The sequence below is a fragment of the Camelus bactrianus genome, chromosome 4, assembly GCF_048773025.1.
Source record: "Camelus bactrianus isolate YW-2024 breed Bactrian camel chromosome 4, ASM4877302v1, whole genome shotgun sequence".
In the NCBI taxonomy this organism is placed as follows: Eukaryota; Metazoa; Chordata; class Mammalia; order Artiodactyla; family Camelidae; genus Camelus; species Camelus bactrianus.
The window spans coordinates 49,068,907-49,085,569 of record NC_133542.1 but is presented as its reverse complement, the minus strand read 5'-3'; the positions used below and the strand labels follow the sequence as shown (position 1 = coordinate 49,085,569).

Here is a 16,663-nt window from a genome sequence, read left to right as displayed (position 1 = left end):
AGCAAATAAATAAGTGAGGTGTTTGTTTGCAAAGCTGTTGTCTCTTCCTCGTTCAGGGCTCGTCAGAAGGAAGTTAACCTCCAGCAGGGCAGAAACAGCAAAGCAAGTCCTTCTTTTTCTAAAGAACCATGACTCAGCCCTCGTGGACCAGCTCAGGCCCCCTGTCTCTCTCCTTCCTAAGCCAAAGTGGTGGCCGCCCCTCTGGGTTCACCCATCACCCTGTAAACACCGCCACAGTGATCTCGTTACTTGGACTTGGAGGACAACTAGTCGTTACAACTGTCTTCCCTGCTAGCCTTCAGCAGACGCTGTACCTTAATCATCTCACATCCACAGCACAACAGAGGGCCTGGTACAGAAGAAGAGCCCAGCAAATGTTGGAGAACTGGATAGGGTACAGAGAAACTGAAGAAAGGAAGAAAAGACATAGAAAGAAAAGGGGGAAATACAAGTTTCTTCAGGGTATTTGCAAGTTCCTAACTGTTCCCTATTGATTTAAGCCAATCCCTGCCTCTTATAATGAACATCCCTCAAGAAAATTCATCCATTGTTCTGGAGGAAGGCAGAGCTGAGCACCTCAATGATAGTGGCTTAGAGATTAAGAGTTCATTTCTCACTCACATAGAAGTCGTCCTGAGTGTGGGGAGGCTGCTCTTTGAAGTCACCACAGGCCCAGACCCCTTCCACCTTGTTGCTCTGTTATTCCAGGGCTGTTGTGCTCATACTTGTGGTCCAAGATGGCACACCGCCTGCCTGCAGCCTCGGGAGTGGCAGGGGCAGGGGAAGGCACATTTTCCCTTGAAGGACACCGCTGCATCTTGAGGGTATCGCTCCCCTCACCTCCCAGAACCATACTTAACACAAGGCAGGCTTTTTTTTTTAATGGTCTTGAGCTAAACATCTGTGTGCTAAGGTTCCATTCCTATGAAAGAGAGGGGAAAATGGATTTTGGAAACAACCAGAAATCTTTTCCAAAATGACAAGTAACAGAAACAATTTTCACATATATCAAAGCTCCAGCATTTTCATTATATATGTGACCATCCCAACAAACCTGTGAGGAAACTGAGGCTCAGGGGTGGAAATGCCTTTGGACAAGTGTACTGTGGGCAGTGAAGGAATGGGACAAAGACCTGAATTTGTGGTCTAACCTGGGATGTCCGTTCAGGACCTCCCAAATACTAGAAGGGAGGGAAAGGAATCTATGACCAGGGAGCGATTTATGGGAGAAGATCCGGGGGTCTGAGTTGAACCCTAGCTCAGTGTATCTGCTGTTGTACATCTGTCCCCAGAGCTAACGTTTAGAACGAATGGGTGAGTGGTCAGCCTTCCTCAGGCCAGTCAGGCTGCACCTGGAATGCTGTGTTCTGGGGACTAGCCTTTAATGGGAACACTGAGAAACAGAAGGATGTCTGGGGCCAAGATGGGCTGGAAAGGGTCTGGATGTCCCATCCTATGAGGAAAGAACCACAGTTGAACATTGTGGAGAAGGGCAGTCTGGGGGATGCAAGTCCTCATCTTCTCATCTCTATCACAGTGAGGACTAAGTGACCTCTTCGGGTGATTCTGAGGATCGGGACAAGGATCAGTGGGAAGAAGTCCCTGGGGGCAGAATCAGCACCAACAAAAGATGGTAAGGAGACTGGGACACAGGCGTGGCAGACGTGGCAGGTATGGCAGGTGTAGAAGGTGGAAAAAGCCTGGAGATGCTACATAAAAAATTCTTCTAAGGTGGAAGTTTTTGCCCGGAGGCTCCTGTGGGCGTGTGCAGTCACGTGTGATTGTGTGCAGGACAGCCACACGCACGGACACACATGTGCTCCCCGAGGGTCAGGGCCATAGCTTCCTTGAGAGTCACAAAGGAGTCTGTGACCCAAGCAAGGTGGGCTAGTCCTTGGGCACCTCTGGGGCCCCTGCCCATGGCCCTCATGTAGGTGCACAAACATCACTGTTGACAAGGGATACGGAAGGTGAATTCAGTGGCAGGAGGAACAGGGGCTCTCGGGGCCAAAGAAAGCACTGTGAGTGCCCCCTACCCAGGGTATTGCACAAACTCCAGCTACACAAACCTCCCACTTGGCAAGCTCAGAGCAGACACTCCTCTCCTTCCTGAGGCTGGAGTGTCCCAGCACCCCACCTGCAAAGGGTCCAGGGATCCCACACTTGTCACACACCAGACCCAGCACCTGGGATGGGTGCCAGCAGATTTCTTTTTGTGTCGCTGCGTTTTGTCTTCCACAGTGAGAGACCCTCACAGCCTTTATATGATGCCGGGGTAAAGGGACTTGTAAAGAGGGTGTCCTGAGGAGCAGCGCAGGGAGATGAAGGGGGAGGAGTGAGCCTGGAGAACAGACACTTGAGTCCTGGCCCCATCTCTGGCACCAACGCCCTGAATGACCTGCCCAGTCCTCTCGATACCAGGCCTTGTGGCCTCACTCTTGCCTTCTGAGCTTGGCTGGCTCTGGAGATCTGGCTAAGGTCAGGCAGTAGGGAGCGAGGGGAGGGAAGAGAGGGGAGGACCTCGCTGCTCCTTCCACCTCGAGGTCTCTGGTTCTGTGATGCTGAACAAGGGAGTCCTGAAGTCCTGGCTGCTTTCCCAGACCTGCAAGTTCCTCTGGTTCCGTGGGCCCAGTCCACTGGAGCAGACCTGCACCCTGCTCAGCTGATGGGGCCGGGGTGGGACAGCACCAAGAGGGAAGAAGGCCCCAAAGACAGGGTCTGGCAACCGCCTGATCTCACGCCCATTCTGCCCAGGCTCTTGGCAGCAGCTGGGGGCCAGGTCATTCTTCACATGAACCAGCAGAGCCTGGGGAGTGGTTGAACACTGTGCCATGATCAGATTAACTTTTAGGAAGACCACTGTGCCAAGTGGGAGGAGGAGAAATTGAGATGGCAAGTCTGAAAATGAGGCCACTTTCTGGGTTACTTATTATTCCATGGTTCAGGCAAGAAAGGACATGAGTTTAACCTGAGGCAAAGCAACGGGATGTGGGGAGGAGACTAAAGAGACGGCCCGGGCCTGAGCCTTCTTGGATGTGGAGAGTGAGTCTAAGCGTGAGCCCCGGCTTCTGGCTTAGTTGGTTAAGTGCTGTTGCCTCCATTCAGTGAAACAGGTGTAGCAGAACCCTTTTGGTTACAACTGGCTGAAAACCTCATCAAACTGATCTTTAAAAAAAGGAAAAGGGAAGTGTACAGGTTCATATGACGGAATACTTGTGAGGGTAGATCTCACTCAGTTCAGACCCACCTGGACCCAGGGGCTCAGGCCACATCATCAGCTTATTCTGTCTCCATCTCTTGTATCGCAGGTGCTCCGTGCTGACTCTGTTCTTGATGGCTCTTTTGCATTGTCACAAGATGACCACCAGCCTCACGGTCACAAGGTGGCTTCCAGCACCTCTCTGAGCTAGATCCTTCCAGGTTTAAATCCAACAGAAACAAGAGCTTGTGTCCCACATTTATATGAAAGTTCTGAGGGTCACTCTGACTGGACCAGCTTAGATCACATGCTCACTCCTGAGCCAATCACTATGGTCGTGTTAATTGACTTAGAGCTGATCCATGCATGAGCTTTGCTGGAGCCAAACAGGCCACAGAGGTTAAGAGGGGAAGAGGTGGATCCCAAAGAAACACGGGGGCTCTTGCCAGAGTAAAGGGAAGTAGAGGCCAGGGAGACAAACCACATCTTTCCAGCTTTGTGGACATCGCAGGAAGAATAGCATATTGGGGGAAGAAAAGACGACAAGTCCAAGTCGGAATGTGCTGTGTGTGCAGGCTGGATGGGACAACCAGGGGAAGGGCTCAGCAGGCAGCTGGGAGGGGCAAAACCCAGGCTCAGGGGAGACCTGCAGGTTGCCGGTGTGTAGGTGGTGAGAGGGAAGCTTAAAAGGGCAAGTAATGCCATGGACACTAGGAGCCATTCTGGCCTCCTTGCCTCAGGAACAACACATCCAGTCCAGTGGAAGTCTCCTCCTCCCTTTCCTCCTGGGGATTTGGCAGTGGGCAGCCCTGCCACCCTGAAGCGGGCAACGCCCCAGCCTCCATCCTACAGCTCTAGCTCTTTCTTCTTGTCTTAGATTGCCCAGACCTGGATATATTTGATAGTGAGTCAAATATATTTGACATGACACCAAGCCATGGATGCAGCAAAGGCAAGAGATCCATGCCAGGCCTTGGGGCCAGGCTATGATGTGACAGAGCCAGAGCCCTTCAGGGCTGACAAGCAGGTGCTGGGAATGACACAGGCCAGCACTTCACTAGGAGACAGGACAAGCAGTTCCAAATGGGGATGACATTGATGACACCTCCCACCTCCCCTGGTAATGTTCTCCCACGCCCTCAGGCAGTGGGACCTATGACAGCACGGGAGAGCACCGAACGGGGGAGGTTTGTGCAATGTTGCAATGGGAGACGGGGCCTCGGTAGACACATAAATCTTGTGGCATGGCCTGTCTCCATGTCCTGGTGGCTTCCCAAGGATAATAAATGTCTCCAGTATCACTGCAAGCAAACATGGTCTCTAATCTCATTGCTTTTTACTAGTAGCTCCTGCGTCACAACTATTGAAAAAAGTCCTAGCAAAGTGTGCCTCTCAGATTTCCACTTTCCCCTCCTTCCTCGCCATCAAAACTGGAGTTTGTTTCGGATGTCAAAGTGCCAGCTGAAAAACCATCCTTGTCAGTTACCTACTCAGCAAAGGGACGACATGATACAGGAGTGGACAGAGACTGTGTCAATGTAGATATTATTCCACAAACATGCCTTCTCCTCCTCTCCCACTGTGGACGGAGTGTGAGTGCTCACCCAGGGATGCTGGACTTAGCCACATGACTTACTTTGGAACGTTAGCAGAAGGAATAAGCAGAACCTTAAATGTGCTTGTGTGGTTTGGCTTGCTTCTTGATCTGATAATTCCCATGAGAAGAATCCACCCCAGATCATCTCTGCTGGTTCAGCCTGGGTTCCAGAACTATTGCACTTGGAGCTGACCGAGAGCCAAAACCAGTTGGTCTGAGTCTGAATCAGCTTGTTACACTGAGTCTAGGGGTGGTTGTTACAGAGCACTACTGTGGCAATAACTAATACAGAAATGGGGACAGTCTTCTGGGAAAGCTCTTTTACGTGGGACAGACTCAGCTGGCAAGTCTTTTGCTCTTTCCCCTTCTCCTTCTCCTTGAATAAAGACAAGGAGGTGAGGGTCAGCCATCTTTCAACCACAAGGTGATAGGAACATGCTAAGCATGGCTCTACAAAAGGACAGAATAAGCCTCCATCTGTAACAGCACCATGAAGTCACCACATCAGCCCTGAAATGCCTAACTCTGGATGTCCTCTTGTGTAAGAAAAATAAAGCCTCGAATTTGATTAATCCACTGTTTCTCAGGTTTCTGTTATTTGCAGCTGAATACAGTTCCTGACAGACACAGGTAACCAGTGGCATTGAAGCCACATCTGTGCTTGAGATTTCCCAGGGACAACATGAAGGGTCACAAGACAGTCCCCTGGGATCCCAGGAATGTGGTTCAAAGCTTTGCGAAAGGAAGCCCACAGAAGTGACTGAGAAGAGTCTGGGGTGGGTGGAGAACTAAGATGTGGTGCCAGAAGCCACAAGAGGAGAGGATGCTAGGAGGCAGGGATAGACCAGGCAAAATGCAGCGGTGAGAAGCAGGAACACAAGGAAGAAAACTTATCAACCGATTTAGCAAACGAGAGGTCCTTGACCTTGGCAGGAGAGGTTCAGGGCAGGGTTGCAGACAGAAGCCAAATCCCAGCCCTCTGCAGCTCCCTGGTGGGGGATGGACACTCAAGGAAGGATGATGCAATGGAAGGAAGCATCTCCTCGGACAGCTGCAGTCTTGTCCCGCCTGCAAAGACCATTTCTCCTCCTTGCCTCCAGGAGGATGGCTAACTCCTCAGCTCAGCATTCAAGCCCCTCAAGCTGTGGACCTAGCCAGGACCTGGCCTCACCCCCTAGCCTCTCTTCCTTACATTCCAGTAACACCACTGCCCATCATTCCTCATCAGGCTGCCCTCCCCTTGGACTGCCCTTCCCCTACCTATTCACGGCCTGCTCAACCTTTCAAGCCTGCACGGCTGTCACCCTCTATGAGGAAGACAGGATCAGCCCTTTCTCCAGGCTCCTCCCATCTCTCCATGTCCACCCTGAATCACTGGGTGGGCCCAAGTGGCTTTCGCTCCCTGGGGTGGGGACAGGGTCTGCGTTGTCTGGCACTTGTAGGGGGGTAGTAGCCTCGGCAAATTGTCAGGGGCAAGTGACAGTCTGCCCTCCACGAAGTTCCCAGGTCAGAGAGACCATGTGGGCACCTTCAGGCCCGTATCTGTCCCTTCACTCCCACGGAGCCGGCTGTCAAGAGCTCAGGAAGGAAGCAGAACAGTCAGCAGGGAGGCATGCGGGCTTCTTCCCTTCTCCTCTCTGGGACCTTCCCAGAGGGCAGCTACTTCCTTTGCCTCTTTTTAGAACCAGACGACATGATTGTGACCAAATTTAGAAAACAACCAAAAATTAAAATAAAATACAACCCATATTTTAAAATCCATCTTGACAGCTCCACCCCGCTGGAAGGAACGTCTCTTCTGAGGGGTCAGCAGCAGAAGCAGCAGCAAGGCGGGCCACCATGTCATGGGGGGGGGGTGTCTTCTCCCCACAGACAGACAGACCCGTCACACCAGCCAGTGGGTTGGAATGATGCGACCCCAGGGGAAGGGTGGGGCCAGGCATGCGGCAGGGGGGCCCAAATTCGAGGAAGCATCTTCTTGGCTTCTTGTTTCTGCCTACAACTGGAAAGGAAGGATGCTTCTGGAAAATACCTTAGAGACCAACCACAGTGGATGGGCCCCTCCTTAGCACGATGCTACTTTTAGCACATTGTTCTGTGTTTTGTGGGGAACAGAGGGAAACCAGGGAACCAAACAAACAGTGTCACCCACCTTATGTAATAATAGCAACTAGGTACTGGGTGAGTACTATGTGCCAGGGACAGTGCTAGGAGATTTTTAAAAAAATTATTGCCAGGAATTGTCCATGAGTCACGTTACATCAGAGAGATATCATAACAAGAGAGAAAAAAGAAAGATCTTTGTGAGCCAGAATGAAGGAGATGAATTTTTCAGGAACAAATGTAAAGGCTTGCTTTGCAAGTATGGCATTCAAGAGGTAGTTTTCGTAAGGCTGTATTAATAAAGATAAAAAGGCCAGATTAAGGGAGGTGACAATCTCATGAAACTCAATTCCCATCAGCCCAAATGGGACTCATCCTTTCTGAGCCTCAGTTTCTTCCCCTCTAAACTGGAGCTAGAAAATACCTCCTTTGTTATGTTGTTGTGAAGATTAAACAAGGTAATGTATGAAAATCAATTAGTGCCTTTTAAGTAGTGCACCCTTAATAAATGGCAATGATCATAACTGTTAAAAATCTCAGTATTTAAAATGGAGTTGAGTTTTCTCCCAGAGTTGGGAAGAATCTGGAGACGCATATCATCTTCACACATCTGAACCCCTGTTATGGGCAGAGGAAGGAAACTAATTCTACATTTCCTCAAAGGACAGAACCATCTTCACTGAGCCAATTTCAGCCAAATAAAAGGAACTGTAATAATGAAAAAAGGCTGGAAGGAAATACTTCCACATGGTGCTGTCTTTGGATAGTGAGAACTAAAGCAATTTCTCGATGTTTTTGCAAAGTGTCCAAATTTTAAGCTGAGCATGCATTTTTTAATAATCTGGAAAAAACAGTGTTACCAAAAAAAAAAAAAAAAAAAAAAAGACAATGCACGTCAGGAGTCCTGTAGTAGGAGTCGCAGACCAGGCTTGATCTGAGATTCTGCCGAACGGGAATCTCATTTCCAAGCTTCAAAAACTGAAATCTATTTCCAGGGGAGGCAGCAGCAGGAGGGCATCCTGCCCTCACTCTCAGAGGACAGAGAACAGGCACCTGCAAAGTCCCCCTGAGTCCAGCTCCAGGAGCGCAGGGACCAAATGCTCCAACAGAAGCCCACAACGTGGGGCCTCGGAAGCCCACGAGGCAGGGAGGGAGTTTCCCCACCCTCAGCATTAGGGTCAGCCCGGTCTCCTCTCTGGGCAACTCACCATCAGAGTAGCACAGTTAAGCGTTCCCTCTACTTTTAATTAAGAAGACAGCCTTGAGATGGATTCTAAAAGGCAGGAGTGAGAGGCAGGGCAGGTGATGAGACAGACCCTGGGACTGGCAGCAGCAGATGTGGCTTCTGGTGCCAGCCTTGTCTCCCCTCACTGTGTGATGCTGGGTAAACCCCTTCCCTCTTTGGGCCACCTTTAGTTTCAAGAGGTTGGACAGAATGAGTTCTAAGCTGTTTTCTAGCTCAGAATCAGCAGCTGGAAGCCACAGGCCCTTGGACATACTTTCTCGGTCTCCATGGCCCAATGGGCCTCAGAAGTCTCTCAACCCCACTGTTCCACCCCTGCCTTTAATGGAGCCACATCTGGAGTGTATCTCCTCTGATCCCTGTTTTGTACAGTTCCTCACAGCTGGATCACCATAAATCAATTTGCTCTGCAGACAAGTTCCCAGAACTGTCCAGAATTCTACCCAGAAAAGGAAGTTTTATTTCCCTTTACTTTCTGGTTCCAAAAGGAGTGAGCTGAGCCTGGTCCACTTCGGGACAAGCTCCCCGAGTCTTCCAAATCCTGTGGCCCACTAGAGTTCTGAAGAGTGCCTGACACTCACGTTCCAGTCCCCTACCTATGGGCACAGAGGAAGAACCGGCCTGGGGGCCCCCTTCCTGACCCCATTCGGGGAACAGTGCGCCCACTCTACGGCAAAAAGTTGGACTAAAGGGATCTCCGAAACTCCATGCAGCTCTTGGGTTCAAAGTTTTCCTGGAGATGAACTAGTTATGAGAGGAGAAGGGCTGAAAAGCTAATTTCCCAGCAGATGGAGAGGGAAGGAGGACTGGGAACCGCCAAGGACTTTTGCTCACTTGTTCTGCCCCAAGGTACTGAACAGCACAGAATCCAGGACTTTCATGAAGCACAAACATTCTGCAGGCGGGAGTGGAGATACGTGCTGTCTCTGACAGCTGCTTGGGTCCTCAGGATACCTCTGGGATGGAGCAACAAGGAATCTTTGGTCACTGAATGGACCCTGAGACCCTATTCTGCGGGGTGCTCTGAACCCACCTCATCTCACTTAATCCTCACGACTCCCTCGAGTTAGGTCCTAGCATTACCTCTATTTTACAAATGAGGAACTACAGCTCAGCGAAGTTAAGTAACTTGCCCAAAATCGCAAAGCTGGCAGGTTCACCAAACAGAATTTGCAGAAGGTCTGTCCTTCTACATATTTGGACCTCTTTTAAATCTAGCTTGCCAGGTAAAGCAAACCTAGGTCCCTGACTGCTTCCCTACTAACAAGAGTTTGGGCTCAGACTCCACTTGGGAGAATTTCTAAAGATAATTTTCAACAGATATACTTAGCTTAAGTACATGGACTTAGCTTAAAAAGCCTAACAGTACTCAAGGTTTATAATAAAATCAGCAGTCCCCTGTCCTACCCCTCTCTAACCCCACCCAGACCTGGCTTTCAGGAGAGACCCTCCTCTCAACATTTCCAGCGATTTCTTCCAGTATTTGTCTCTGTTATTTCAAGTAACATGTTAGCCTTGCTTTCTTAAGATTTTTGCGTTTTAGACCATAATTACTGACTATTATGGAAATTGAAGTTCCTCTTTTACCATGTCTCTCACTCTTGCTGTCAGACACACACACTGCCCCTCCCTCCCCACTCCACAGCCTACTTATGTCATTTTATTACCCTCAGAGAATCTGGGGAAGCCTGAGCTAGACTAGACCTCTCTGCAGGGATTGGGAATGGAGTTTGACCTCTGGTTACATGCAACCGATTTAATGCAGATGTCTATCTTTACTTCCTCCCAGAACTCCAGTGAAAACCACATTCTATCATAAGGATGGTTTGAAGAAGGGAGGGCTGGCTAGCTTGGAGCAGAGAAAATTCAGACACATCCTCTCTCCTTGAATTTCCAAGGGGCAAAGAATAAACATGCTGGGTGGCCTCCCAGAGAGGCCCAGAGCAATAAGGAAGCTACAAGGAGACAGATCTCAGCTTTGTAAGAAGCTATCCAAGAACAGAATGGATGGCCTGAGAAGTGGGAAGCACCCCCCGCTGGCAGTGGACAAGCTAGGGTAGACTGACCACTAATGGGGACGAGGAGGGATTCCTGCTTAAGAGGAGCTGAATGCATAACTTGTAAAGTCCCAACAAATTCTATAACCCAGTAACCGCTTCCTTTTGTAATCGTTGGCAATCAGAATCTAGTGGTGTTCTGCAATCACTCTTGAGTTAATAACCAGAGCTGCCCAATAGACACACCCATCTGGCAACTTCTTTTTAGGACACTGAAATAAAAATCTTTATAATCTGATGAGCAATCAGTTCCACTGACCCTTGCCTTGTAAAAGAAGGTTCAAGATGATTCACAGAGCAATCATGACACAGCAGACAGGACAGAACTCTCAGTCCCATGGGCTTTCAGCCTTCTGAAGACAGAGAAGTGCTGGATGGGGCAACCACAGCTGATCTGGCCACGGACTGTGGGCCGGCCTGGCTCTGCAACAAGAATCTCAAAGGGGAAACTGAAGCACCGCTCTTGAATCCTGCTTTCCCACTCTTGCCTCATTGTAAACAGAAAGAGGATGGAGTGTGGTATGGGCAAGATGGAGTTCTACCCAGACCATGGCACCCAGAGGCGCAGGTCTGCACCCCCAGCAGCTCTGCGCCTGGAGCACCGTCCCCTGTTCTGCTCCCTGAGCTGGCACTTTCTAAGGGAATGTGATTGCCCAGGGATGTGAAACTGCTGTGACCGCTGTACTCTCCAAGCAGGACACTCTTATTAATTCTCGGGCCATAACTGGCAATATGGTGTAACTGGAGTTAAGAGTGAGGGGAGGGGCTGTGGTCGGGGTGTATGAGCTATGTGATGTGGGCAAGTTGCCTCCCCTCTCCTCCAGGAGTTACCAGGACACGGCAGTTACAACTGAGTCTGGAGTAAGACTGTCTAGGTTCAAATCCCAGCACTGCCACTGATTAGCTGTGTGACCTTAAGCAAGTTCCCTACCCTCTCTGAGCTCAGTGTCCTCACATTTAAATTGGAGGGAGGGAGGTGAAAGGAGGAGGGGGAGGACCAACACTTTCTTCACTGAGGGTTTTCAGAATTGAATTAGCTCATTTATATGAAGTACTTAGAACAGTGCCCAACTCATGGTATTATTGTTGTTGTTATGATTATGATTATTAGCAGCAGTAGCAGCTGCAGCAGCTGCAGCAGCTACAAACAGAAGACAGTAATCCTCATCCAGCGGACCTTATGGGATCAAACAAAATAATACCCTTGAAAAGAAAATTCTAAAGCTGTGTATCATTGTGAGAAATTTGGTGTGCAGTACATTAAACCTCACAAACAGTAGGAGATTGTAACAGGCCAGCATTTCCAACTTCACCTGCCAAATAAACATTGTGGCTATGATACAACAAACCACATGGCAAAGTCTTTAGAACTTTTTATCAAAATAGGAAACTAATTTTACATTATAATTTAATGTAATACAGCAAAGCCAATATTTTAAGATAAATTTTTTAAAAAGAGTGCCAATTTAACACTTTAAGAAAAACACACCCAGGCCAAGTTTAGAACACTGATAACTACACAGAATGACAAGTATTGACAAAGAAAATGCTGTTCCTAACTTGCTGTGTGTTCTCAAACACCTTCCCTTAGGGACCTCATCCGCCCTACTCCCCACTGACCCCCGGTCAGCTACATTGGGCACAGGATGATCTCCGGGTGCCTTCCAAGCCTGCACCCCATGGAACTAAGACTTGGAAGGTGTTTTTAGATCAACAGACTTGGACGCAACTAAAGCACTGTGGCAATTCCTGAGCTGACAACACCATCTAGTGTGTGTGCGAGAGCAGACACCAGTCACCAGCCAACTAGGAGCCTTCTTCTGATTCTCACTTGAATTATCTGCTACTCAAAATTTGGTCCAAAGACCAGCAGCACTGGCATCATTTGGGTGCTTGTGATAAATGCAGAATCTCAAAACCCATCCCAGACCTACCAAACCTGAATCTACCTTTTAAAAAGATGCCAGGTGACCCCCGTGCACGTTAAATTGTGAAAAGCACTTGCTTTCGTGGAAGGAGAAAAGGGAAGCTAGTCAGCACGGAAAATTTAACTTTAACACATACTCAGCCCATAAAGAAATCCAGAATGGATTCACACAAATAAGACAAATTCTTCCCACTGACATGTAAGGAGCCTGTTATGCAATGAAGGTTCAGGTTCTTGGGAATTTTTACAAGTTTCAATAAAGGAACCTTCTGGAAGAGTAAGTAGGCATTTGATGAGATGGGCACCCCTGAACCAGAGTTTCAAATGTACCTGCATTGTCTTATGGTTTTTAATGTCATAATCACACTGATGAGTCTTTGTTTCCACAAATTCAACATGAACTCAGCCACCCTGAGCTCCCAGAGGCCACCTCAGGCTCTAGCCATGTGGCCCATCACAACATGGCAGCTGATGTCTTCAACGCCAGCAGGAGACTCTCTCAGCAGGTGACCTCTAGGGGCTGAGGTTCTCAGTGCAACAACCACAAGGACCTAAATTCTGCCAATGAATTGTGGGCGTGGAAGAAGAGCCTAAGTCCGAGTTGAGACAGCAGACCCAACTAACACTTTGATTTCAGCCAGTGAGACCCAGAGATGAGAACCCAGCTAAGCGATGCCCAGACTTATGACCTACAGGAGTTGGGAGACAATAAGTGATGCTGTTTTAAGCCACTATGTTTGTGGCAATGTACTATACAGCAATAGAAAACTAATACAGATTTTGGTACCTGGAAGTGAGATGCCACTGTAACAAATACCTAAAATGTGGGAGCAGCATCAGAATTGAGCAGCAGGAGGAAGCTGAAGGAATTCTGCAAAACATGATAGAAAAAGCCTAAATTTCCTCGAAGAGATTGTTAGTAGAAATACAAATGTTGACAACGCTGCTGATGAAGGTTTAGAAGGAAGTGAGGAGCATGTCATTAGAAAGTAGAAAAAAGGAGATCCTTATTATACAGTGGCAGAAAGCTTAGCAACATTGTCTGCTGCAGTTACACAGAATTTAGAAGGGATGAACCTGGTTATATAGCTAAGGAGATTTTCAAGGAGTGCTGAAGGTGCTGCCTGGTTTCTTTTTTGCTGCTCCTGGTAAAATGCAAGAGCAGAGAGATAAATAGAGGGAAAACCGTTACACCAAAAAATAACGACTGAATTATTTAGAAAATTTTCAGCCTCTCCAGATGGCAAAAGATGCTAAAAATCAGAACAGCTGCTCAAAGTGTGGCATAGAGAAAAGGCTGAGTGTGAGACTGTACAACCTTTCGTTGAAACCTCAGAAAGATCAAAAGGTCAGAACATTCAGTCACACAAAGGCCGCTTTTAAGAGATTAAGAGTGTGTGCATGTCACAGATCTCCTTGACTAAACCAGGAGCATCTAGGAAGCTTAAGGTCATTATCACTCAGCCATCTAAACAAGAGGCCAAGAGAGAAAAGAGATTTGTTTGAAAAGATCTGTGGATGTGGCTTCTGTCTAGCGGAGTGAAAGGCAGTGAATCCATGCAAGACCCACATAGTTCCTGAGGACTATCTCAGCAGAAATCCTGCCAGCTTGGCTGAAAAGGGTCAGAGAGAGAACAAAATGAAGAGGTGGCTGGACTCCCCAAATTCTACTTGCAGGAAGCAGGGTTCATAAAACTACTCAGCTGCAAATGTGTTATCTTTCATAAAATATGAAGGATGAAAAGAAGGTGGAACCCCATGCCCAGAAGAAAGAGCCAAGAGCCCCTGAGGATTATTCACAGGTCTTGAAATTAAATCGAGAAAGGCAAACATCTACCTGATTTCAAAACCATTATGGACCTGTGACTCCTTCTGACCTTTTCCCCTTTTTTGAGCCAGAACATCTACAAACATTATCCTATGCCTTCTCACTACTCTATGTTGCCAGTGTTTGGGGAGAATAAACAGCCTCTTCAGTGTAACAGGTCTATGGATGGAGAGCAACTTTGTCCCAGCAGCTGCACCTACTGAATGACACCCAGGAGCCGCATCTGTACCTGGACTTGATTTAGATCTTGAACTTTTAGGTGATAAGATGTAGATTTAGATGATTAAATTTTGGATTTGGAACACATGCTGTGATGAGATGAGACTCTGAGGAACCTTGAAAAGGAGTAAATATATTTTTCATGTGGAAGGGATGTGAATTATTGGGGGCTTACGGTAGATGGTGGTAGGTAGAATTCTAAGATGATCCCCAAGATTCCTGCCTCCTGGTACATATGCCCTGTTTAATCCCCTGCCCTTGAATGTGTGCAGGACTTGTGAATATGATGAGCTATTACTCCAGTGAAGGAATTTTTTAGATGTAATTAAGGTCCTTAATCAGTTGACTTTTGAGTTAACAGAAGGGAGATTATTCTGGGTCAATCTGACCTAATCAAGTTATCAACTAATCAACTTAAAAGAGACATGAATCAGCAGATACTCTCCTACTGGCCTCGAAGAAGAAAATTGTCATGTTATAGAGAAGGCCACATGGCAGGGAATGGTAAGTGGCCTTTTACAGCTGAGGTCCTCAGTTCTATAGCCTCAAGGAATTGAATTCAGCCAACAACTATTGTGTTTGGAAGAGAACCCTGAGTCCCAGATGAGATCACAGCCATGGTCGACACCTTGACGACATCCTTGGGAGACCCTGAGCAGAGAATCCAATCAAGCCATGCCTGAACTTTTGACCTACAGAAACTATGAGATAGTATGTTTAATGTTTCCAGCTGCTAAGTTACAAAGGCTTCAAAGCAGGTATTACAAATATATTCAAATAATTAAAGAAAACTATATTCAAAGAGCTAGAGGAAAATATGCTAACAGTAAGTCAATGTATAGGAAATCTCAACAGAGAAAGACACTACAAAAAAGAACCAAATGGATATTCAGAGTTGAAAAGTAACTGAAATAAAATGACTACACAGGCTCAACAGCAAGTTTGAGATGGCAGAAGAAATCAGTGAATTTAAAGATAGATCATCAGAAATTATCCAGAACAGAGAAAGGAGCAGAAAAAATATTTGAAGAAACAATGGCTAAAACCTTCCCAAGTAGATTTTAAAAACATTAAATTACATTCCAAGCTCAATGAACCCCAAGTACAATAAACACAGACCACATTTAGACATACCTTAAACTGCTGAAAAACAAAGAGAAAATCTTAAAAGCAGCAAGAGAATGATGACTCATCACATACAGGCAACAAAATGATTACGGATGACCTTTCATTGAAAACAATGGTGGCACTATGGTAGTGTAATCCCAAATTCAGAGTGCTGGAAGGAAAAATCACTGTCAACTAGAATTCTATATCCAGCTAAACTATCTCTTTAAAAATTGAAAGCAGAATAAAGTCATTCCCTAATGAACAAAAACTGAGAGAATTTATTGCTAACAGTCCTATCCTAGATGAAATCCCAAAGAAAGGCCTTACAGTGAAAGAAAATGACACCAGAGGGTCTCTCAGATTCACAGGAAGTAATGAAAAGCATAGGAAATGGCACATATGTGGGTAAATATAAGAGACTGTGTGTATATTGTATATATATATATTTTTTTTTTACTTTTCTTCTCTTATTATGTAAAGTAATATAAACTCAATTTAACAATGGTTTAAATAACATCTAGATATATGTCCATAATAGCACAGAGGAGGAGACAGAAGCTATACTGATACAAATCTGCTAAATTTTACTGGATTTAACTCAATACTAAGAATGAAAGTGACTGCAATAAATTCAGGAAGCATAACGTAATCCCTAGGGCAACCACTAACAAAGTAACTAAAAAAAAATCTAAGAAATCAACAAAGGATACTTTTATCCCCATTATTCAGATGAGGAAATGAGTCCTAGCAGGGGACACAGCCCACCACAACTGGGGCTGGTCCCCAGGACTCCTGACTCCACACTCAAGGGCTGGAGGCCAATCTCTACCTTCCAGTGGGGCAGGGCTGAGACTCCTCATCCATCAGAGAAGGAGAAAGTGAAGGGGAAAGGTTCCTCAAAATGTTATAAATTGCCTCCCAGTCTGTGCAAATATTTCCCTTGACACCCTGAATATTTTTATTAGTTCTTCCACCCTAAAAACGACCACATATAAACTGCTGGCAGGAGTAAGAGGGATGACTTTTCAAGCAAAGCTAATTACCAGTGGTGCCCAGTGAACACACACAAAAAAGCCTGTGTAGCTTTCCAGCGCTCATTATGAAGCTGATTAGCACTAATTTTCTGTCTGCCCAAACTGTCTTCCTACACCCTGGGAAGGGCTGACACCCCTTCAATGGAGCTCGGACTGGAAGGGCATGGGGGAGGGGGCAGAGCAGACTGCTTACCTCCATCACAGGCCGAGAGGGGCACCTCACCTGCTTTAAAAGTTACCACAGTGGAGGAGGGATGCTTTGGCCCCACAGCACATGACATTTACGAGAGGACTGAGCTGTACTGGAAGGAGTTCATACCGTGTTCCTGCCTGCTGAGGAGCTATT

The 16,663-nt window shown here is 47.1% G+C and overlaps 1 long non-coding RNA gene across 4 annotated transcripts in view; it reads right to left on the bottom strand.

Moving 5' to 3' along the window:
• The window catches only part of LOC123616276 (uncharacterized), a 44,290-nt gene extending 27,627 nt beyond the window's left edge, over positions 1-16,663 (bottom strand). For 3 of the 4 annotated variants that reach the window (XR_012506464.1, XR_012506460.1, XR_012506462.1), the window contains exon 1: positions 1-9,559. This exon is cut by the window's left edge. This is a non-coding gene — a long non-coding RNA (uncharacterized LOC123616276). The other variant, XR_012506461.1, reaches the window with a different exon arrangement.